The 25,385-nt window shown below is 38.0% G+C and overlaps 2 protein-coding genes and 1 long non-coding RNA gene across 3 annotated transcripts in view; 1 reads left to right on the forward strand and 2 right to left on the reverse strand.

Annotated features, from left to right (window-relative positions):
- Positions 1-25,385, forward strand: part of LOC144661521 (uncharacterized) — a 216,163-nt gene that overhangs the window by 88,627 nt on the left and 102,151 nt on the right. The window lies entirely within an intron of this gene.
- Positions 1-25,385, reverse strand: part of LOC144661526 (uncharacterized) — a 165,800-nt gene that overhangs the window by 47,844 nt on the left and 92,571 nt on the right. The gene's annotated exons all lie outside the window — the stretch shown is intronic.
- Positions 18,036-20,050, reverse strand: LOC144661563 (uncharacterized). Its single transcript, XR_013572302.1, has 2 exons — positions 19,922-20,050; positions 18,036-18,122 (listed from the first exon to the last, which is right to left on the reverse strand). It is a non-coding gene; the product is annotated as an uncharacterized LOC144661563 (long non-coding RNA).

Here is a 25,385-nt window from a genome sequence, read left to right on the forward strand (position 1 = left end):
AATTTTAATATACAGTCTGCATGCTGGAAAATAGCAATTTCATAAAAAAATAGTTTTTTGTTTGTTTTGTTTCTATTTACAGGTGACTTGAAGACTTTGGAAGGGCATTCCTGTAAGTCAAAATGAACTCAAAAATACACACTGTGTCAATGTAATTAAATTGTCACATGATTGATTCCCACATGTTGCCAGTTTAAACCTGAATATACTTAGGTGACATTGATGGCTTTTTATATAATATGAACATCCCAGAACCCAATAAGATGGGAGGCGCGGTGGCCTAATGGTTAGTGCACCGGACTCCGGATCGAGCGGTCCGAGTTCGAGCCCCGGCCGGGGTCACTTGTGTTGTGTTCTTGGGAAAAACACTTTACTCTCATAGTGCCTCTTTGGAACCGCACAATGTAGGCATTTGCTTATGAAAGTAAGCTGCAGATTGATCTGATTGATACACACTAATCTATTTTCACATTTACCTGTTTTCTATGGGATATATAATTATATATTGTTTTTACCGGTTTCACTTGTAATAATAATAATTATAAAAACAATATATAATTATAATAAAAACCTTCCCAAACTCCTTTGCAACTGTAAAATCGTCAATGCCAAATAACTTGGTCAGTTTGAAGTCAGCAGGAGTAGTACGTCGTATAGGAATAACTCTTCCCATAAACTACTTCTTGTATAAGTCGTAGGACGATGACGTCATTAGTCACGTGACATTTCCCTGAGGTTTGTTTTTGCTCACTGTGACAAAGATATGTTGTTACTGAAAAAGCAGTCATTGCAGTTTGAAGCACATTGGTATGAGTCATTTCAGACTGCCCGGGTACCGAAAAAAATATAAAAAATTAAGGGGGCTTTGTACAATTTTCAAAAAGTGGGAGTCTGGGTACAAGTGCGTATCTGGCATTGCATTAAATGTGAGGAAGCAAAAAATTACATGTTGGTAGATATTTATATGTTAAGTACATTTTTATCACTTTTATTGTTATGACGTCATTGGTCACGTGACCAGAACGGACCGCAGTTTTAAATTTGCTTGAAAACTTTACCTGTATCTCTCTCTTACGATTTTTTTACGCCAAGTTGTAGCTTTTTAAATAGTGTTTTTAAAAATGGCCATTATTACTTTTTCCTAAAAAAGGACGGCAGTAAAAAATACAACTGAAAAGTTTGTTGGCTTCCTTCTCAACGACAATTTGCGGTAGGAATAAAAGAAAATTTTGCCAAAGGGAGGAGTGTATGCTCTTTATAATAGCGTTGTCAGTGTTTTCTCATTTCAATTGCTTTTCGCGAGGTTGAATGTAATTTCTTTCAGACGAAAGGAGTGGGCCTGGAGAGAAGTTAAATAGCTGCCCCTCCCCCCTCCCCCTGCTGGTGGTCACCCCAGCGGATTCCCCGTGGTCCGTATTGTGGGCTCATGAAGAGCATTTTCAAAATGGCGACTATGCGACAAAATTTTGAGTTATAGAGGAGTTTTGTCGATGTTTTTCCTTCTTGACGCGATCAAAACGAGTCCCCAAACGTGGGGAAAACCTCCTTTATTTGTATTCCGGATAAAGAAGAATATGGAATGAGTAGAAACGTGCGAAAACGTGGGCAACAGGTGAGCGTTTCTCATTGAACAATGATTTTTTTAGACTGGTTAAAGCTTATGTCTTCGACGTTTATCATGATTATCAACTAAGCTTACTGGAATTAAAGCCTGGCTAGGCGTAAAAAAATAAATGGTGAGAACAAGGCGATAGTATTAAATGGCAGTCATTTCGTCGAGGCATACAACTGTTATTTATGTTCGTTATCTGAATTTTAAGCTACTGTTTTCCAACTCGCATCCTTTCATTATTTATACATGAGGAAATGTTCCTCAAAATATTAACCAAATGGCCATTTTAGACCGCAAAGAAAAATTACGTCAGGAAGATTTTATGTGATACCTTTGAAATTGGAAGAAACATTTCAGCTCAGTGTGATCTCTATTTTTTTAAGTTAGACTAGAGACTACTTGCAGTCAACCTGGTAGCTAATCTAGACTTTAATTAAACAGTGCTACTCACGTTTTGGAATGCCTTTTTGGGTATGTTTAATAAATGAGACCATTTCTTAACTCAAAATTTGTTCTTCCCATGATGTTTTATTGTATTGGTAAACATAGATTTACGTTTCCTTTACATTTTGTGGTTTACAGGTCAGGGACTAATAGAATGCCTAATGTTTTGACAGGACATTCTGGATTACTGTTCAGTGAGTTAAACTATGGAGTTCAGGTAATTGTTGATCTCTTAGTTTTACACATAGTTATGTGACAGTCAATTCTGGCAATTCCCTTCCTTCTCTCTACACACATTCATTGCCTGAGGCATTTAAGATCTGCTTTTTGTCCAGACATTTGTCTACTTTACACAAAATCTGTTTGTTTTTAAGGCCTGTATTTTCAGTTGTTGGATGACCTACAGTAGCATTTTAAAGTAGCAATGTAAAAAATTCGCGAGGCCTTAAACTTAAGCAAGCCAGAAAACCCTAATCCCAATATAAAGCTAACTGCAAGCAACATGATGTACCCTTAAGCTTTGGCAACCAAAGTGCTTTTAAGGCTAGCCAGAGTACCTAACCTCAGCTAACTATACTCAGGCTAACTGGAGTACTGCTTAGGCTAACCAGGGAGCTTTTTAGGCCAACCAATGTGCTATTTGTATATAGTGGAATGGCTCTCATGACTTGTTGGCTGGCACTTTGTCAAGACCCAAGTTTTTTTAACTCATATTAAAATTAGCCAAGCAGTAGCTGTAAATTTGATTTAAATAAACTTCAACTTAGTTTTTGTTGGCAACTTGCTCTACAAGAATACCAAACATAGATTTCAGTGATGTAATGCTTTGAAATGAACAGATTACAAAATTCAGTTTTAGGGTCGGAAACATTTTTAAAGATTATTAAAATAATATGACATTTTTCTGCAATAATTAATGAAAGGAAGGGTGCAAAGAAAATTGATTTCTTCCTTGCCTGACCTAGGTAGACTGGGCAAGGTGAAACCATTATTAGCTTACCCGAAGCCACATGTTTCTTTCCAAACAACTACAACAAAAAATAAAAATCCATAAATGTCATTTGGCTATCTACAGTAGCAAGTGGAAAAAATATTGGATCCACTGGCCTAACATAAAAGCAGCCAGTTTCCACACACTGAAAAGGGCCATTTAATTTTAATATACAGTCTGCATGCTGGAAAATAGCAATTTCAGCAAAATAATAGTTTTTTGTTTGTTTTGTTTCTATTTGCAGGTTACTTGGAAGACTTTGCAAGGGCATTCCTGTTAGTCAAAATGAACTCAAAAATACACACTGTGTCAATGTAATAAAATTATCACATGATTGATTCCCACATGTTGCCAGTTTAAACCTGAATATACTTATTTATATAATATGAACATCCCAGAACCCAATAAGATGGGAGGCGCGGTGGCCTAATGGTTAGTGCACCGGACTCCGGATCGAGCGGTCCGAGTTCGAGCCCCGGCCGGGGTCACTTGTGTTATGTTCTTGGGCAAGACACTTTACTCTCATAGTGCCTCTCTCCACCCAGGTGTATCAATGGGTACCGGCGACATAATGCTGGGGGGGGGGGGGGACCCTGCAGTGGACTAGCATCCCATTCAGGGGGCAGTAGAAATATTCCTAGCCGCTTAATGCTGCAGAAACCGGGATAAGCTCCGGCAGTGTGGGCTGCTTGGCTCATGGCTTCTCCTAGAACCCAATAAGGCTTCATGTAAATACTGACACTTAATTACATGTAAGTTTTAAAACCATTCTGAGGTTCATAACAAAACATTTTTGTTTCAATAAAAACATGTAAAAATAATGAAATAACAGAGAATTTACATAATTTTTATCGCAGACCACAAATTTTACTCCAGGTTAAGTTAATGTGTCAAGTTTTTTTGCAGCACAGGCTTGGTTCCACAGGGTGTGGTTCCAAAAAATATCCATACCTCCCCCAAGGATGGTTCTTTGGTTTGGACCCTCCCACCCCCTGGGATTTCTAGTTTTGCTTCATACTTTCTTTAAAAAGTTTGTACTATTGAGACCCTCATCCCTCTCGGAATTTCCAATGACCATCCTTGGGGTGGGTATGGATATTTTCTGGAACCACACAATGTAGGCATTTGCTTATGAAAGTAAGCTGCAGATTGATCTGATTGATACACACTAACCTATTTTCACATTTACCTGTTTTCTATGGGATATATAATTATATATTGTTTTTACCGGTTTCACTTGTAATAATAATAATAATAATAATAATAATAATAATAATAATAATCAACTTTATCATATAGACTCTTGGTTTGAGGCCATCGTAACTTGATTAAAAATATAACACAATCAGCGGTGATAAACATTATGAAAAATCGGATTTTACTAAACTTGATGTTTCGTATGCTAAGCTACATACATTTTCAAACGTATGGCCGTTAAAATTTTGGCAACTATTTATATATTGTTATGAAAGGGATCTGGAACATAGACTGAGACAATTGATCTTCAGCAGTAACTTAATATTTACATTTATGTTAATAAAGTAACAAACTTTTACTGCCGACATTGGCATTTAAGGTGGCTCGTACCAGTTTTTCTTGCGTGGGAAGTCTGGTGACTAGCGCGCGCGTCACGCTTCATCCCCACGAGTCACGCACGAGATTTAAAAAGGAAAACAAACATGGCGGCCCAGCGCGAGATTGCTTTTCTTCAATTTAAGAAAAAATTCTGGGTTCAACTGAAGCTGTTTCAACAAGAACATTTTAAGTAAACTTTATTTTCGTCATTTAAAATGTTTTCGGATCTCACTGCTTGAGTTACAAAAGCAAATTCGCATGTGCTACGATCGATCTTGTCGGAGATCGTGAGTCAATTCCACTTTTTTCGTTTTAGCTTATTTGAGCTCGCTGTCAAACACATGATTATTCAGACAAAGAAATACTTAAAAGCAAGACTTAAGAGGCACAACTGTCGCCAACTGAAACTGGCTAAATCCCATGAAATCCTGAGCCGAATAGTTTCGCAGACAAAGCGAGGAGAAGTCCACGCGTGTTGCGCGCGTATGTGCCCGCAAAGATCAGCGGTAGTCAGAACTAAGCATGAGTAAATGCCAAACTTTTAAAATCGAAATTTTGAAGTGCACGGAAACGCGCGTGGGAATTATCGAATTTGCGAAGGCTTTAGCAAGAAAACTAACCCGATGACCCCTATTTTTTATTGCCCTAATATTTTTCTTTTTTGTAAAGGAAACTTCAGAAAAAATCTAAAATTCTACGAAAGGAATTTTTAATTACTTGCAAATTGCCCTTTTTTGCATTTGCAGAAAATCCGCTTCGTAGAAATTTTTTAAAATAAATATACAGTTTCTTTTTCAGATGCCAAAAGCTATCACGAGAAAAAAAATGGGGTTCATCGAGTTAGTTTTCAAGATATAAGCACCGGAAGCTGAAAAAGGGTCCGAAAAATCATTGGCTATCGTTGCCATGGTAACCTCTGATGACGTAATTATTGGCGTTTTGGATCAAAAACACAATGGGTAATGTAATCATACAACAATTTTCTTACGATCTTTCATTGATTTTTTGGCTATTTTCTTCCAAACGTCGCACAGTTAAAAACCTGAAAACTGGTACGAGCCACCTTAAAGAAGGTTGTCGTTCTTGAATATATAAGGTCTCCTTTATTTTGCAGCGGAAATCAGTTTTGCCTGACGCAAGGATTTCAAAATGATCCCATTTGATGTTATAGCCTGTGTTTTTTTATGTGATCAGCAATAGCTGATAGATGGTCGCATTTAGTAAGGGCCTTAAAGTGTTCAGGTTTTCTGTCATGAAGTCGTCGTTTTGTTTTTCGTATGTAAACATCGTAACAGTCCCAGCAGCTAGCTTTGTAAAATTGATAACATAACACAAGACAGTAACGGGAGATTTATAATCGCAAAACTAACAACTGATGATTCGCATCTCACTTTAGTGAACGTATACTAACACTGCAATAAGGTTTTTAAATGCCTTAGGCTAGATAAATTTGAGACCTTTTTTAAAAGCTTAAAGTTTCAGAGTTTACTTTAATCTCTGCGAAGGCTTCTTTTGGTTTACAGGTAGTAGATAAAATATGAGCGGGAGATCTGTATGGGCGTATACAATGGCGAGCCGATAGGCGAGCCATTGTAAACGCCCATACAGATCGGACGCGAATATTTTATTCTACTTGTGAAATGAAAATAATAAATTGAATGCGAAGTTTTGTTATGCGAATCAGTAGAGTTCTGTATCAAAAGTTAATGAATACTAATTAGCTGAGCAGGAGTCTGTATCAAAAGTTAATTCTGTTGTTTGATTTGTATTGGGGTTTATAGTTGTGTACATGTGATCTGAATACAGTGCTGGGATTGGTTTGCACCCTCATGAATAGTTAATGAATTTTACAAACATTTATAAAATATTCCCTGTGCGCCTTTTCTCTTAGATTTACTTCCCACGGTGGAGGACAATTGATTGCTTGCAGCTTTCTTTTGCTCCCTTACGGAGAGGATAACGTTTGCATTCAGTGATAATGTCATTTAGGATTTTATCTCGTCGTTTTTGCAGATATCGAACACGATCGTCTGACGAAAAAACGATACACTTAAAGAAAATCAAAGCTAGAATGATCTTGCACAAAACAAGAAACTTCCGAGAAAGTGTTGTCTTCGTACTTCCGCCTGCCGTTTGCTACATTAGCTTATATGCCTTCATTATCTACGCTTTTTCTGTCACGTAGTCGTCGTTTTGTTTTTCGTATGTAAACATTGTCACAGTCCTAGCAGCTAGCTTTGTAGCTCGACTGCAAAATTGATAACATAACACAAGCCAGTAACGGGAGATTTATAATCGCAAAACTAACAACCGATGATTCGCATCTCACTTTAGTGAACGTATACTCTCCTAATGACGTTAATCAACAGGTACACTTTTTTCAAAGACCTTCAAAATCAACTTCAAGAATACCCGCATGATAATGTAATAATTGGTGGCGACTTTAATTGCGTGCGCTTTTACCCAACGGGATAAAAAAGGAGGAAACCCTGTTACACGAAAAGGCCCAGTCATCGACGAAATTAACAATCTCTGCGAGCTATATGATCTCGGCGATATATGGCGATCTATAAATCCGGATGCCTGCCAATTCACGTGGAGGGACAAGTCTTTTAAATTGCAATGTCGGCTAGATTACTTTTTGATTTCTAACGAACTAAAAAGTCTTGTTTCAGATTGTAAAATTGTATTTACACCCAATACCGATCACTCCGCCGTACAATTTAACCTTATCTCTGAAAAAGCAAAACAGAAAAAAGGTCCCGGCTTTTGGAAATTCAATATTTCCCTACTGGAAGATAATCAATACGTTTCGCAGCTACGTAAAAACCTCTCTCAGTTCCAAAGCAAATACAAATCCGTAGAAGATCTAGGATTACGTTGGGACCTTATTAAAATTGAAATTAGAGGTTTCACTGTCAAATACACCAAAATTAAAGTTCGAAAAAGGCGAGATAAGTAAAAATTTCTCCAAGATAAAATGAACGATCTGTTCACGAAAGCGGAAAACAACAGAAACAATAAACAAATCATTAACTAACTCAACTCGACCAAAGCGCGTCTAGACATAATAATAGCCTACAAAACTGGTGGAACGATTCTTAGAAGCCGTGCTAGATGGCATGAACAAGGTGAACGTAACAATAAATATTTCTATGGTCTTGAAAAGGAAATTATTCAGGAAAATTAGTCACTAAATTGAAGCTGAGCGACGGCTCTTTCACAACTAGTCAATTTGACATCTTAGAGGAACAAAAAAAGTTCTATGAAAACCTCTATAAATCGCATGTATCTCCGCCACAGTGGTTACAGGATAACGATGTATTTTTTAATCCAAATAATACTACATCCTTAAACGAAGATGAAAAAGCTTTATGCGAAGGTCTTATCACAGAAACAGAAGCACTTATTGCCCTCAAGGGTTTCTCTGCAAATAAAACTCCCGGTACAGACGGACTGCCTGCTGAATTTTTAAAATACTTCTGGTCCGAACTGAAAAGCTCAATTGTTAGTAGCTTTAACTATGCCTTCCACAATGGCTCTTTATCGATATCCCAAAGACGCGGAATTATCTCTCTTATCCCAAAAAAGAATAAGGATAAAACAATTTTGGAAAATCTGAGACCGATTTCTCTGTTAATGTGGATTACAAAATCCTCACTAAAGTTTTGGCCAAGCGCCTAGAAAAGGTTCTACCGAAGCTAGCAAATCCTGACCAAACAGGCTATGTAAAAGGGCGTTATATCGGCGAAAACATCAGGCTTATACAGTTCTTCACCGACAAAGAAAGTCTGCCAGGAATTGCCCTATTTCCTGACTTTCGCAAGGCGTTTGACACCATTGAGTGGCATTACTTAGAAAATGTCCTTATTCATTTTAATTTTGGCGCTAATTTTTTATAATGGTTTAAAACTCTTCACACTGATATCTCCAGCTGCGTTTTAAACAACGGGCACGCTTTACACTTTTTCCAAATAAACTGAGGTGTGAGACAGGGCTGTCCACTATCAGGTTTACTTTTCGTTATTGGCCTTGAACTTTTTGCCAGAGCTATCAAACGTGATGATCGCATTAAAGGTATCACAATCGGAGAAAAATAAATAAAATCCACTATGTATGCGGACGTTACCACCGTTTTTGTAAGCGACCTCAATTCAATAGAACATTTACTACATATGCTAAAGAATTTTGCTTCTACTTCTGGTTTACAGGTCAATACGTCGGTCAAAAACCGAAGCTATGTGGTTGGGTTGTTGGAAAGACAGACAGGACACCCCCTTCAATTTTAACTGGCCACAAGAACCTATTTGCGCGCTTGGTGTTTTTTTCTCGTATGACTCACCTAGAGCAGACAGATTAAACTTTGGCGACAAGATACGCAACATGGAAAATTTTTCAATGTATGGAAATGCAGAAAACTGACATAAATCGGCAGGATTAAGTGCCACTGTCAGAGAAAGTGTTCCAGACCTTGAAAGTCGGGGTCAACCGATTTTCCTGAAACTTACTGCAGAAGTTGGCCTTGATGAGATATTCTAAAAGCCATTTGGGTTTGGTTTTCTGACTTTTAATTTCAAAGTTCCAGGGGTGGTCCCATATTGAGCCTTCAAATCATGAAAAATCCTGCTTTTGAAGGAGTAAGTTTGCACTTGTATAAAATCAAACACACAAAACCTTTTGACTAAATACTTGTAGGCTGTGATTCTACTATAAATGTTCTTTCATTTCATATATGCTGATTTGGCATAGAGGGTTCTGACAGTGTGAGGCATAACACGAAATTTGGCCAACTTTTGATGAGAAAACCACTACCCATATTTGCCAAAATTTAGATGTTCATATTTTTTAACTGCCTTACTAGAAAAAAAGGACACTTACATCAGGAGTTATCCCAATGCATGTAGAACAAAATTCAGTTGAGAAAAATTTGGGCCGTGTAGTGTTTTAGTTCTTTAATGACCCATTTTGAAGCACACCCTGACCTAATTTGCATATTGTCAAAACCAAAAGTTTAACATCCATACTTATTTTATTTATTTTTAAACACTTTAATTTGCCTTGGCGAGGCTTAAAGTTCTTAGGAAAGCTGTTGTTTGCAGTAATAAGACGAGTAAACATAAATTTTGACTGTTAAAATTAGCAAAAATTAGAAAATCAACACTGATGAAATCAGTTTGTTCTTCTCAAAAGCATGTTCCTTAAAATATAATGTGCATACAATAAATGGAGTCCGTATAAGGTCTACGTGATAGTTTACTATACTAATACACTTCTTTTAAACATACCCATGCTTAACTTGCCAAAACTTAACTTACCAAAGCGTATTAAACGCTCTTCAAGTGAAGTAAGTTTCCATATTTTTGAAAATCGTGCGGGTACAAACATCCTACGGCGTAATCGTACTTCCTGATGATCGTTACATTCTGCATTTGTTGACAGAGTTCCTTTATAGTCCCTTACAATCAAATATTACAATCAAATAACATTTCTGAAGCCGCTCAGTTCTTTGCCATTGCTGTTTCGGCTGCACACTGTCCATCCGCCATTTTGGATGTGGTCGCAAGAGAACTGGGTCGAGAGTCGCCTGACTAAAAACGTGTGGACTCAACCTACGCGTTTTACATTATGAAGTTTTCCGGTTTAGAGGTTTTTTTCCAACAAAAGTCCTTTGCTCGACTTTAAAGACAGAACTGATCGTGACACTCTTTCATTTTGGTCACATTTTATTGGACCTGGGTGGAACTTGACTGTTAAGCATATGACACGGGCCCCAAAATCAACTAGGTGGCCAACAGTGGCTCAAGAGGTTTTTGTTTTTGTTTTTAGATTTATGTTGAATCGTATTCCTGGAACTTCCGCCTGTCATATCGTTAAAAATTAAAATTTCTACTGTTTTTTTTTTCGACAGCTAAATAAATTAACGATCGGCCAGAAGAACTAGTAAAAAAAAGCTAAACGTCTGATTTTAGGGACAGTTTTAACTCTGGAAATTCGCAAAAAGCAGTACGTACTGGCATGCTCATATAATGAGAAACAAGTAACAGCATGTGTATTGTATATGGTGTAGATAAAAAATGTTGTCACAACTCTACAATGATGCACAAGACCGAAAACCAGTCCTAGTTGCAGTTGGCAAGAATAGCCACATTCGTATATATGCATGTCAATGGTGCGCTCACCATTTCCTTCAGCTTAGCAGTCAAAGTGACCTGACTGGTGAATTACAACAGAAAAACGACAATTCAGGTTAGATTTAGGAAACTACTGCAACCTTTTCTTCCAGACGAGTGCTTACCTTAAACGGAATTAACCTTCAACCATTGTCATGCTCCGTACCCAACGGCTACTGCGTAGTTTCTCTGCAAGAACTGTTGATGAGCACGTTACAGTTCTTAAAAAACAGTCTATATTACTTAACGTTTTTTCCCTCACATCCCGCTATTTCGGACTCTCGCTAATATGGACACTAAACGACGACGTCCCAAGCGTGTTGCTATAAGGAGAGTTGACTCACGGTATTAATTATTTTAGCACAACACGAGAATAATAGATCTTCAGGCCGGTCACGGTTTTGACCGCCATCTGGAAGGATATGCAACGCCGTTACAAATTACAGTGTCTTATGGGAATCTGATGGACTATCCGAAGGAGCCTAGCTTCTAGGCAAAATATTTAATCAAACAAATTTGAATGAGGTAGCTGGGATATAAAGCGTTCAGTTACGTTTTTAATTTTCCATTAATTTCTGCGTTTAAATCCTCCCGGATTGTTGCGTGGGTTCAGTGGGTAAAACTTAGGGCCTGTTTACATGGAAGGCGGGTGCCCCGGCTAACCGAGTTACCCGGCCAACCGAGCTACCCTGGGCGAGCCAACTTTCCATACGTTTCTTTAAAACACGCATCGAAGCGTTTACATGCAAGACGGGAAACCCGCCTTGCCGGGGCACTCGGTCTACTTGCCCGGGACACCCTTCTAGGCGAGATAGCTTTTTGCCATGTAAACGGTTATGCCCGGGCTATCCCAGCTTGCCGGGATAAGTCTTCGCGCGTGTTGGCATAAAATTTATAAATTCTGGACCCAAACAGTGCTATTTGACCAAAATTAGATCAAATTAGTTTTATCTGTAGGCTGGAAAATTTTTCTTTGAGCAACAGCTAATTAATTCGAAATTTTCGTAGGAATGATTATCCTTACTCACGAAACAACAAATTTAATTTCAATTTGGCGGCCAAAGACTGTTGAATTTCGATTGAATTCCCCCATAATTGGACGTAGTAAAGTTCTAAGAGCTTGCAAATCAAAATAAAATAGGTTTAAAGACGGCTAGCCTTGATTATTTAGTAAATGAAATCATATTTTTCTTCAATCATTTCGAGCTACATGGTTTTCTCACGCTGTGACACGCTTTACTGACGCTGTCTCAACTCGGGTAGAAGGGCTGTGAATTCTGCATGTTAAGGCGGGCTATGTTTCATCCTTTCTAGCCGGGTAACTCGGTTAGCCGGGGCACCCTCTCTCCATGTAAACTGGCCCTTATAGGCAAACACCATCGAATAGGCTCTTACCGATAGTGCTAGCACTTTTTTGGCATTATTTGGCTTCGCGAGCATTTTTTTCTACATTTTATCCCAAAAAGCACTCCTAGCATTATTTTGGTTTTTCGACTGATTATTTGTATAATTTTGCGTTAAAAAGCACAATCTGACTTTTTTTATGGCGTCCAAAGCCTCCCAGAACCCAGATGCATTTTGCCCTCATTTTAGTCACAGGAGCCGAGGAGGCCTGAGGAATATAGATTTGATAGGTCAGCGTTTTCCTTCTAAAAACCCAGTCCATCACACTCGAAACAAGATGTCTCATCCACGTTTCCATCGAGGAACAATGGAAGACAGCCAGCCAAGGCAAAAAAATGAGAAATGTTACTGAAAATCTGAAAAATGTAATATTCTATGTTTAAAAAATCGAAAAAGAGAGAGCATTTTTATGTAAACCACGAGCACTTTTTTAAAAAAATAGCATTATTTTAGCACTTTTTTGGCAATAAACGAGCACTGCTTTAATCATTTAATGCTTTTTTTACGAGCACTACCGGTAAGAGCCTACCATCGAATCTTGACAATGTGCGAGCCCTCGAGTCGTGAAAGCCATTGCCGTTTGCTTAAAAAGCACATCGGTTACTCTAATATAAGTTACATTACATTATGCGGATATAGCCTGTTCCAGGCGTTCGGTTAGTTGGGAAGCGCGAAAAACGGCGAGCGAAAAAAAATAAGGGGAGGGGTGCGGGGAGGAAGGCGTCCCCTCCCCATTTTTTCGCTCGCCGCTCCTCGCGCCGCTTCCCCAACTAACCGAACGCCTGGAACAGGCTAATGCGGATATGGTTAGCGTTTATATTAGGATTTGAGGACAGAAGGCACTACAATTGTTAGTTCATCGTTATATTATAATCAACATTCGAATCAAAATGAGACACTTTCAGTGGAAGGGGAAAGGTGAAAAACATGAAAAATAAAAAAAAAATAGGGGGAGCTCGTGGAACGACTCGATTTTTCCTTCCTTCTTTCCCAGTGTCCCCGAGCGCTTTTGTTTTTCACTCCTCAGGCTCGCGCTAACTTTTCACCTCTCCCCATTTCCCAGCCCTTACAAAAAATTAAAGAAGAGGCCTCTGTGGAGGACAGAGTAAAGTTCATGCATGTTTAAGGCAGACACTGCCGTTTACGTACACTCCTCTTGATCAAGCAATCAGCCACGGGTTTTTTAGCCATTTTTCAATTACTTCCAAATTAAAGTTTGTCTAAAAATAATATTTTTCTCACACAAAAAATGGCAACAGAGTAATTCTGCAAGTTATCAAAACCTGAGAAAAAACACAGATATTTTTTTTAATGCCTGATTATGACGAAAAACTTTAAAAAATTGCCATTTTTTTCAACTGTGATGTAGTTCCTTTATACCCTATTGAAGTGTAATCTGCCGAAAAGAGAATATTTTAATGGCCCTTACTCGACACCAGAGATAAAACACGTGTTGATACTTGTTTTTAATTTCATTATAAGAATAATTTTAATAAGCTATTTGGTTTGTGTCGCATTATCAATTGTTCCTACCAGGCTAGGTCTCGAGGGCTAGGTCTAATAAAATGCGACCAAAATGAAAAAGTCTTAATATTATGTCAACAAGTTTATAACATAGCGTCAAAAGAGGCTAATTTGAAAACAAAAAAATTTTCTCAGTACATTTTAAAGGTATCTTAATGAGCTCTATGGAAGTTTCGTTTGAAAAACGTTGGGTCCACGCGTTTTCAGCCAGGCGACTCTCGCCCCAGTTCTCTTGCGACCATATCCAAAATGGCGGATGAACAGCTTGCAACCAAAATAGCAAAACTATGGCAAAATGGAGAGGAGAGGAACTTAGCGGCTTCAGAAACGTTTCTTGATTGTAAGGGACTATTAAGGACATCTGTTATCAAATGCAGAATGAAGCGATCATTGCGAAATACGATTTGGCCGTAGGATGTTTGTACTCACACGATTTTCAACGATATGGAAATTTACCTTTACTATAAGAACGTTTAAAACGCTTTGGTAAGTTTAGTTTTAGCAAGTTCAGCATGGATATGTTTCAAAGAAGTGTATTTATTAGTATAGTAAACTATTACGTAGACGTTATACGGACTCCTGTATTGTATGCACATTATATTTTAGGGAACAAGCTTTGGAGGGGAACAAACTGATTTTTACTAGTGTTGTGTTTTTTAATTTTTGCTAATTTTAACAGTCAAAATTTATGTTTACTCGTCTTATTACTGCTAAAAACAGCTTTTCTAAGAACTTTAAGCCTTGCCAAGGCAAATTAAAGTGTTTAACAATAAATAAAATAAGTATGAATGTTTAGCTATTGGTTTTGACAATATGCAAATTAGGTCAGGGTGTGCTTCAAAATGGGTCATTAAAGAACTAAAACATTACACGGCCCAAATTTTTCTCAACTGAATTTTGTTCTACATGCATTGGGATAACTCCTGATATAAGTGTCCTTTTTTTCTAGTTAGGCAGTTAAAAAATATGAACATCTAAATTTTGGCAATTTTGGGTAGTGGTTTTCTCATCAAAAGTTGGCCAAATTTCGTTTTATGCCTTACACTGTCAGAACCCTCTATGCCAAATCAGCATATATGAAAAGAATGAGCATTTATAGTAGAATCACAGCCTACAAGTATTTAGTCAAAAGGTTTTGTGTGTTTGATTTTATACAAGTGCAAACTTACTCCTTCAAAAACAGGATTTTTCGGGATTTGAAGGCTAAATATGGGACCACCCCTGGAACTTTGAAAGTAAAAGTCAGAAAACCAAACCCAAATGGCTTTTAGAATATCTCATCAAGGCCAACTTCTGCAGTAAGTTTCAGGAAAATCGGTTGACCCCGACTTTCAAGGTCTGGAACACTTTCTCTGACAGTGGCACTTAACATTGTAACCATAACCATAATCCAGCTGACATGCTTGAACCCCCCACCCAAAATATCACTACTCACTCTGCTTACGCAGCCATCCTAGACCATTTCTACCAACCACCTATAGCTGAGACTAAAATTTTACGTTATGGCTTTACTAAAGAAAGCCTGAAAAATGTCTATATGATGCCTTTCTTAACGACGCGAGAAGTTAAATTACAAATGTTCCACTTCCAGTATTAAATTATACAAAACATCCTTCCAACGAGAAAATTCCTGTTTCGTGCGAGGTTGTCTCAGTCCGATCTCTGCCGCGCTTGCCAGGCTGTGCCAGAAACGCGTCCGCACATCCTCTTCCTGTGTAATGTAGTCTCCGCTTTCTGGAATGCTTTCAAAATTTGGTGGTGTGAAAAAACTAATCAGACTTTCGAACTCAATGAACGTAATATACTATACGGTTGGCACAACAACACTAAATACAAAGATCTCCTAAATTACGCTACACTTGTCGCTAAATACTTTATATCCTGCTGCTTTAAACTCAACAACAACGGTTTAATGGACAAGATTCGCCATTTTACATACAAGCACATGGTCCAACTACGACCGCACAGTATCACGGTTGAATGACGTACATGTAGGCATGCAATGCGTACTCTAAACTTTTGACATATCAACAGTGGTTGCACGAAAGAATGTGAATTAATTAAAGGTGGTCACACTTTTGGGCGCCTTGCTGTAAAATCCCAGCAAATGAGACAATTCGAATTCTTGATCCAAAATCGATGGTCGGAAATAAACGAGACGACCTCTTAAATACACATAGAACAAGGAAAAAATGATACAACATAGGAAACGATTGAAAAGCGGTAATTTTAATTCTTCGCCTCTTAATTGTCCGCCCACGAACCAAATCAACAACCACCATCCAATCAGAAGCCAAGGACAGCTCCCAGTTGACTTCTGATTGGATTAAATCTGCACGGAAGAATGTGAATAAATTAAAAGTGGTCACACTTTTGGGCGCCTTGCTGTAAAGCCTTTACCTAGTTAATTAATAAAATGGGTTTTACAATTACCCGCCTTCCGAAACGGTTAAAATAGCACATATTGCAATTGCTCTCAAAAAATAAATATTCGCTTAAAAGATCCAGTTCTTTTTGTAAACTATATACTCATCATTGTTGTTTATTTAGCAATGTTTCAATTATGATTCATTCTTGTTTCTTCATAGGCCAAAACAAGATTTCCGACTCGCCTAATCCAGCTTTGAACGAAACACGGAAATAGCCCAACTTTGAAGGCAAATTTTAAAAATGTGGCACCTGCTTGGGACTACTTAATTACATGGACATAATCTATAAATAAAACTTTCTTGAAAACAAGAATAAAATTTGTAAGCACTTCAAGTCTACAAAGCTGACAACCGCTTAAAATTCAGAAAATTTTAAAAATTTATAGATAACGAACATCTTCGTCGTGACAAATTCTTCTGATAAATTCGCATACTATAACCCTTTAAGCTCTCTTACCTGGCTTTAGAATGTCTGTCCCAGCCTTTACAGTCATCTCTGAATTCAAGGTATCCTCAGAATTAATAGCTTTTTCCTCCAGCTGTAGGTTTGTACACGTTCCCGGTGAACCAGATACATCTTAGTAGCGTGACTGTCACATCGCAACATATGTATATAAAAAGAAGCGTGAAAGTTCTTTGCATCGCTGACCGTAGTTTTGCTCATAGCCGCTTTAGATCGGGCATATTCCTCTTAAAACGTTTGCAGGAACATGTTAAAGATTAGTGTTACCACACATATAAGTAGTAAACGGCGAGCCGAGATCGATAAAACTAGTATCGATAAATGCTGCGGCCATCTTGTGTTTACAACTGGTGTATTCGTTCCCAGTCCCCTACGAGCTTTACATTTCAATGAGCCTGACACTTTTGAAGAGGACAGTAAGCCGTTCGGTTGGATTCCATTTCTGGAAGAAACGAAAACGATTGTTTTACGTCACGAAACGCCACTGATCAAAACAGTGGATCGCATTTCATAACATGTTTCGCGGTAGCCAAATTCAAGATGGCGGACAACCGCAAGGAAAGTATATATCGATTTTTTTATAAATTTCATGCCGCAGACTTCTTCTTCATCGTGGTTGAGGCTTTGACGATATAAACAAGCTTCTTACCTCCATAAAATTGACGGTAGTTCGCTGTCTCTTCTCGTAAGTCCTCCGTTTGATTTAATCTTTAATCATGTAAGCGCGAACATATCGAGGGAAATTAATTTTGTCAACAGACTTTTGCTCGCGTATTGCCTAAAATCCCGTTCTCTCTCGAAACTCTTGCGCTTTTCTCGACGTTGAACGTGCTCAAATCTTGCCGAGAGATTCGATTGAGTTTTAAAACGCGAACGCGTCGCTCTTGACCGACCTCGTTTGGCCCATGTTGAGTTGACTATTATAAACTTTTATCCCGTTCGTAGTTTTTATGTATATTATTGTGTTAAGGTTTATATCTTGTACATTGTATTGCCCGGCCAGAAAAGGAGCAAAAGAGCTTGATATTAAAAATGCAGTTTACTTCCAGTGTTGCAGTCTTATTTACCGATGCTTTAATCAATAATATAATGTCATGGTGGTACAATAAATGTTGGTCATTGAAATTGTTTTGCAGCTACGAATTATTCCCCTCTGAACCGAAAGAATTCGATTTTGTGCTAATATACAAGTTATTACCAAAGGGTAAAGAACATGAAAAAATCTTTATGTTCATGCCAGCAGAACATTTTCCATAGCAAAATATTTCTTTAAAATTCTTTCGCAGATTCCAGGGTGTGCAAGAGGGTCTTTTTCGACTACAAATTGAAAAATCCTTGGTTGTAATTCAGTTCATTTAAGTCTGGGAATAGCAAATTTGCTCTTGTTGTCTACATTAAACTGCACATGTGAGAGAAGAAAATATTTTCGTTTTGAATGTGTCAGGACACTGGTGTTTTATTCAACAACAATAGTTTACAATTCCTTTTTCCTCTTTGTTCCTCCATCCACCTACAAACAAATCACAAAAACAGTTTTAACTTTAACTTGCACTCATAACTGAGCATATATTGACCTAATTTTTAGTTCTGAAGTAATAAATGGACTTTTAAAAACACTCAACTTTATAAACAAAAATAGTAATATAAAAACAACAATGAACTGTTATACATTGATACAAAGTTAGAAAAAAGCTTTGTGAAAAGACTTGAGACAGACTAACAACCGAGTTAGGATTTCGAGTTGGATTTTCAAGTTGGATTTTCGAGTTAGGATTTCAAGTTGAATTTTCGAGTTGGATTTTCGAGTAAGGATTTCGAGTTCGATTTTCAAGTTGGATTTGCGAGCTAGGATTTTCGAGTCAGGATTTTTTTTTTTGACAAAGCAAAACCCATTACAATTATTGAAAGCCAGACTTAAACTGGCTAACCGGAGTGCAAAGTAGGCTAACCAAAGTGAATAGTAGGCTGACAGGAGTACTAGTGTGTAGAAGGCTAACAGGAGTGCATAGTAGGCTAACCGGCGTGTATAGTCGGCTAACCTGAGTGTTGAGTACGGTAAGCAACTCGAAAATCCAACTGGAAATCCTAACTCGAAATCCAACTCCTAATCCTAACTCAAAATCCAACTCGAAATCCTAACTCGGTAAATAGGCAACCTCTCAAACAATAAGTGGCACACAACCCAGAGACTATATTCACTAAACAAGAAATTTTACTGCCCTGTCCCTGACATGCATATAATGGCCTGGAATAATTGATCAGAGAGCACTGGGAAAATGATAAAAATTAAAATGGCAATTCATCTTGTGGCTACCCCTCTTGCACATTTTTTTTTTTAATTTTTTTGCAAGCCAATCTGCACATACATCTCCCCTCCTTCTTTAACATTTTCAGCCCTTTATTAACCACATTTTGTTGCCACAGTAGGGATATTTGCTGTTGGAAGAGTCTGCATGTTATATCTGGTTTTATACCATGCCATAGAAAATACAGCCAATCAGAATACAGGAAAGCCGTTGTATATTCGACGGTATTCAACCCAACCTTCCCATCGTGCGCTGCGATCTTATTCTCGATGAAATTTAGTAAGCGTATTTTCTATGGCATGGTATAAAATAGTTACACAACACTTTCTCGTGGTATACTATGGAATATCCCACTTGTCACTTGTATTTTCTTCGTATACACACTCGCCTAAAGGCTCGTGTGTATACCGAGAAAATACAAGTGACTCGTGGGTTATTCCATAGTATACCACTCGAAAGCGTTGCATAACTAGTATATATGCGGCAAGAGTTCTACATGTAGTTCTCTACAATTTGAGAATGATTCTCCATTCCTTACAAGTTCAGTAGAGAGAATCAACACAAACGTAACAACATTTAACAAGGAGCATGAAATATACTCATCAGTAAACTTTAAACCAGCGATTTGAGAAACACTTTCAAGTTCATTTCGAAGTAGAAAAAGTAAAAACCAAGTCCCTGTACTCTGAATGATTTTTTCACACCTTCAGATGTGCTTAAACGAATCTTCATTTCGAACGAATGCCGTAAAAATGCCAAAACATTTGCCCCGTTCGCTATTATCGGAGCGAACTTTAGGTCTCTGCTCATCATCAAAGCGACGCACTAAGGAATGCATCCAAGCTTTCAACTTTAAAAAGTGTTACCATTTTTCCTAGGTGGTTACCAGCGACGAAACTTTAGAAAAACAACAATGAACAACGACACATTCGAGGAAAATTGTTCACTTCGACTACAAAATTCTCCATCACAGGGAAAACAGAACATAAATCTAGGTACTTACATTTCAAGTCCGCCATCATGGCGGCGGTCTCCACGATCCGCGATCTTTTCGTTGCTTAACTTGCCGTTTTCAAACCTTCTATTCTCGCCCAAATGCGACCGAATTGGCATCCATCTTTGATTCACTGGAATTGCTGCTCAAAGTTCCCGGATATTGGGCGTAGAGACTGGTAGACAACTTTATGTATAAGGCACCAATTTCTCTCTATTATTATATAGCAGCCAGCCGGCCAGCCAGATCATAATTAAAAGAAAGGGAAGAAAACTAAGGGAAGAGATGGGAAGAGTCTGAAAAGAAAACTGATTTTTTTTTAACAAAAACAAGAGTTATATTTCTATAATAAAAATTTGGTTTGTTTCTGATCTTAAAATCGGTTTAAAAAAGTTGGTAAAAACGTATAAAGCTGAATTTTCGGTAACTCTCTGTTACCTTCATCATAGTTTAAATTGGTTCAGTTTTTGCATAATAAGTTTTTATACGCCGCCGGTCTCTAGGGAGGCCAAATCACATGTTTTGTATTTGACTTTGTACACAATTCCCTTGATCTGATTTGTGGCGGGGTGGTCTTTTGGTTTCTTAAAGATACTGCCCAGTGTTTTAACAGGCTTGAAAGTGGTTCTTATGTTTTCTCTGCAGTAAGCACACGTCGAACTCTCTCGGAAACACCCTTTATGTAAGGGGGTATCCGTTGACTTTAAGGTCACCTATTACTTGTTGTTTTTTGCCCTGTTTTCGCTCAGAGGTCGAGGGAAGATATCTAGCACGATCCATTAGTGTCTTTACTACAGCTCGTTTGCTTTGCGCGGAACTATGTGACTCGAAGGCGAGATATTTGTTTGTGTGCGTGGGTTTCCTGTACACGCCCACTTCCACTTGACCACTCGCAGATACCGTGTTACTTTTATCAAGGAAAGCTATGGTTTGGCCTTCCGCGCCTGTAGTTGGCATTTCTATCGTGAATTGGATATGACGGTTATGGAATTCAAATGGCTATGAAAAACTCTGATGCTTTCACTCTTTAGGCACGCATTAGAGACGTCGTCAACGTAGCGGCGCCACCAGCGCGGTTTTACTGGTGCAGAGGCTAAGGCCTTTTCCTCAATTTCTTCCATGACTAATTCGGCAATCACTGCGCTGACAGGCGATCCCATTGCACAGCCAAATACTTGGTGGTACTGAGTTCCTTCATATGAGAAATAGCTGCTGTTAAGTACGAAGGACTTAGCCTCTGCACCAGTAATGCGTGCCTAAGGAGATTCAAGAAACCATACAGCCAAAAAACCAAGAAAGTCAAGAGAGTCCAAGGGGTTACGCTTCAATCCCTTCGATAAAAGGTGTTTCCGAGAGAGTTCGACGTAGGCTTGTACCGAAAGTGCTCGTAAAAAAAGCATTAAATGCTAAAAGAAGTGCTCGTTTTTTGCCAAAAAAGTGCTAAAATAATGCTAATTTTTTTAAAAAGTGCCCCACCCCCTTGCTTCTTCCGTTTTGCGCTGGCGTCCAGTTCTCACGCTGTTCTCTCTGCGCGCTCATCAATCGAGAAAACACTGACGAAAAAATAGAGGGCTGTGAACAGTCTATACTTATTTGTGTGGTAACACTAATCTTTAACATGTTCCTGCAAACGTTTTAAGAGGAATATGCCCGATCTAAAGCGGCTATGAGCAAAACTACGGTCAGTGATGCAAAGAACTTCCAAGCTTCTTTTATACATATGTTGCGATGTGACAGTCACGCTACTAAGATGTATCTGGTTCACCGGGAACGTGTACAAACCTACAGCTGGAGGAAAAAGCTATTAATTCTGAGGATACCTTGAAGTCAGAGATGACTGTAAAGGCTGGAACAGACATTCTAAAGCCAGGTAAGAGAACTTAAAGGGTTATAGTATGCGAATTTATCAGAAGAATTTGTCACGACGAAGATGTTCGTTACCTATAAATTTTGAAAATTTCCTGAATTTTAAGCGGTTGTCAGCTTTGATGTTTTTGCAGATATCGAACACGATCGTCTGACGAAAAAACGATACACTTAAAGAAAATCAAAGCTAGAATGATCTTGCACAAAACAAAAAACTTCCGAGAAAGTGTTGTCTTCGTAATGCCGCCTGTCGTTTGCTACATTAGCTGATATGCCTTCATTATCTACGCCGATCCCTTTAACGATTTATTAGATAAAACAGATATTGCGGCTACGAATGCACAGAAGAAGTTGATTTAATCATTTAGGCAACTGTTTAACCAGCGCGTTCAAGAGATCATCCTCTGTTGTGACAGTTTTCCATATCTACCAATACTCATAGCTATTGTTTACACAACGAAGGCATTTTTTAGGAACTGAAGACAAATTACACTTTATGGAACTGAAAACTATTAGCACAATTCCTAAGTAGAATTCTGGGAGTCTATACAGTCTAGTCTTAATATTCGACTAGTGATGGGTGACAAACATATTGGGAATGATTAAGGGTATATGTGTTACATCTTGGCGTGTATTTACACTCATTTAAGCTCGGATTCGATCTCACGCCAAAAGTACAGTGATTGTAAGTCAGTGATAAAACCGAAGTTATGATGTAGAGATAAAACTACAGCGCTAGACTGATGAACTGAAAATTAAACAATGATAGCCTTAAATTAACCTTAAGCTTCCCAGACCAGTAATATGCGTTGTTGTGAAGCACAACAAATAGCAGACACGCCGATTCGTTAGTGATATTAAAAGCTATCCGTGGTGTCAGCGAAGAAAAAGCCCTTCACACGATTCTGCTATTATATCTACATTAAAATAGTAAAAAAGGTACCTATTTTTAATTATACGTTTGCATTACTATTTGTACGACAACGGTGTAAATACAAGACTATAAACTGCCATTTTTTGATTTCAATTCTGCAAACCAAACAAACACAAATCTCGTCCTACCTTTTGGAATTGTTCCAAACTTTGTAGAGGTCTCGGGATCCCAAATCTGGATCTATTTCCTACTTCTTCGTCTTTAAGACTTACATAGCAAGTTACGGGTTACAAACGAGTGTAAAAAAGATAAAATCGTTCTCCACGTTTGTATCCAGGCATATACACCGAGTCATTTGCATAAGGAAGCTAACCCAAGTTGACTGTTTACTCCTTTTATGAGCAAGTTAACCAATCAGGTAGAGCTTCATTTCATGGAATCATTTAAAACCTGACAGCACTGTATTCACGGCTTTATTACTCTAACTTGTCAAAATTTTATTTCGCGGCTTTGTTCAAGTGTTTATCTCTTATTTAACCCGGAAGAATTTTTAGGCCAGACGTGACAATGCAACAGCAATTAGTTCGTGTTACAAAAACAACAGTTCGGCAGCTTCAGGCAAAATAGTAATCATATTGCTTGATTGAATAGGTAATTTGGTTTAGAGATTCGCTTCCTTGTTTTATTCTTATGCATATTAATAGACTACCAATTCAGGTTTTGCAAAACCACATTTCCTTAGGGCAAAAAACAAAGTAACGGCGATTTGTCGACCACATTCGACATTGTGACTTTCTGTTTCATGGAATAAGAACGTTCAATGGTTAAAATGGGTTGATTTATTTCGGTTCTTTCATTGTTTTCCTCGTTCAGCTTATGTCTTTCAATAACTGAAATCAACTAGAGTGTCCCTCTAGCTTGTTTGAATTCGATCATAACCTCCACGCTCTGTTGTAGAGCGGTAATCTTAAAATACCAGCATGAAAAATGGAACAAAAATCAGTGTTCCTACTTTGCAGACTTTGCTTTGCGAATATCACTCTGTAGGACTTAATAGCTATCAATACATTTGATTAAAATGGTAACATACTAGTGTTTCATCTACAGACGTTAAAGCCAGAAACGAAACAAAATTATTGACTCTAGTTTGGAGTAAAAGGACTTTTGAGAGATAAGAGAACTACGCACACTCAGTGCTAAAGTTTGCACTGGCACAAGTTTTCAGTAGAAGAAATAATACGTATCAGTTTCGCTTTTTAAGGCTTTGAGTTTTTTACATTAATTTAAGCTTTGCATAGCACTCCGTATAACTCAATACCATATAGATAAATTCCATATTTGTTTGAGGAATTCTTGCCTACTTGCTCAATCTCGAAGTAACGGAAACCTCCCACATTGTTTATGAATGCCCACGTGCCTTCATAATATGGATAGGACTCTTTATCAAACTTTAGGGAATAATTCTGTCCTACTTTTACAGTGTTAAGTTCCTCCCAATCATCTCCATCAATGGACCCTTGAAGCGTCCAGTTTTGTCAAATTAGTGGAGATTCCGCCATCAGTCATGTCGAAATTGTACTTTTATTTACAGCTGTCTAGTACTGAGTTGTAAACACGAAATCAAACTTTGCAGATCTCAACGTTTGCGGGCATTAACTGACAAAGTGGATTCCTTTCCAAACACGGCATTTCTCCTAATCTTGCCTGTTTCCCTAATCTGACAACAAAACCGGCTGCCTACTCTGCATTGACCTGACTCACGGTGTAACATAGTAAAGTTCCTTTTTTAAAACCCACAGAGGGCCATGTGCTGTGCAATACCTACATCGCTCTCTAAGAAATTAAGGGAGATATACAAGCATCGAGCTCGTGTGGTTATGATAGATGGGCCTGCCTGTATGGTGCTTGTTATAGACACGCTTGGTCTGGATAGACGTAGTCATCATCATCATCATCATCATCATCATCATCATGCCCATACTCCAAAAATAAGGTAAAGACTAATGTGTGGCTTAAGAAATTAATTAGACTGAAATATACACATAATTAGACTTGATGGGAAAACAATAAGCTGGCGTTGCAGCCAGTCATGTAGTTAAAGTTTTAGGTTTAGTTCTTTAATTTACCTTTGAAATGAATGGTAGTTGACCAGAAATAAAATAAAATAATAACATACCCCGTGTTTTCCATGTCATAAAGTAAATTACCCTTAAAAAGTCCTTAAAGCTATTTTATAGAATTTATCTATCTAGCTAATCTTATAACGCATATTCTAACAAGCGAGGACAGGACTTAAACAAAACTCTCCTCAGTAAACTACGTGAGACTATAGCCAATTTAAATGTTATTTCTCAAAATTCATGCTATCAAGCTGTCGTGACAAATGAACCGGTCTTCACTTGACAGCAACTTCCTGCTATCGACGACAACTGGCCAGTTGTCATTGACACGTCACGCACGTGCCTCGCAATTCATTTTAACATCCACGCTATTTGCAGAAATTTAAAAATACAAAACTGCCCTTGTTACCTCGAAAGTTTTGAAACGTTAAGTAGACTTTATTTGATGTCTATAATTGAAGGCACATAAATCTCACTGCATCTGTCAAGTCTTCCTCGGTGGCTTGCAAATACAGTGCAAAAAAATACAGCTACCCTATGAAACCAAATATTTGCAGCTGTCTTGGATCTAATTGACTAACCGTGACGTCATCAAGATTAAGTTGTCATAACC

The sequence above is a fragment of the Oculina patagonica genome, chromosome 7 (assembly GCF_052425735.1).
Source record: "Oculina patagonica isolate OP01 chromosome 7, crgOcupat, whole genome shotgun sequence".
NCBI classification, from domain to species: Eukaryota; Metazoa; Cnidaria; class Anthozoa; order Scleractinia; family Oculinidae; genus Oculina; species Oculina patagonica.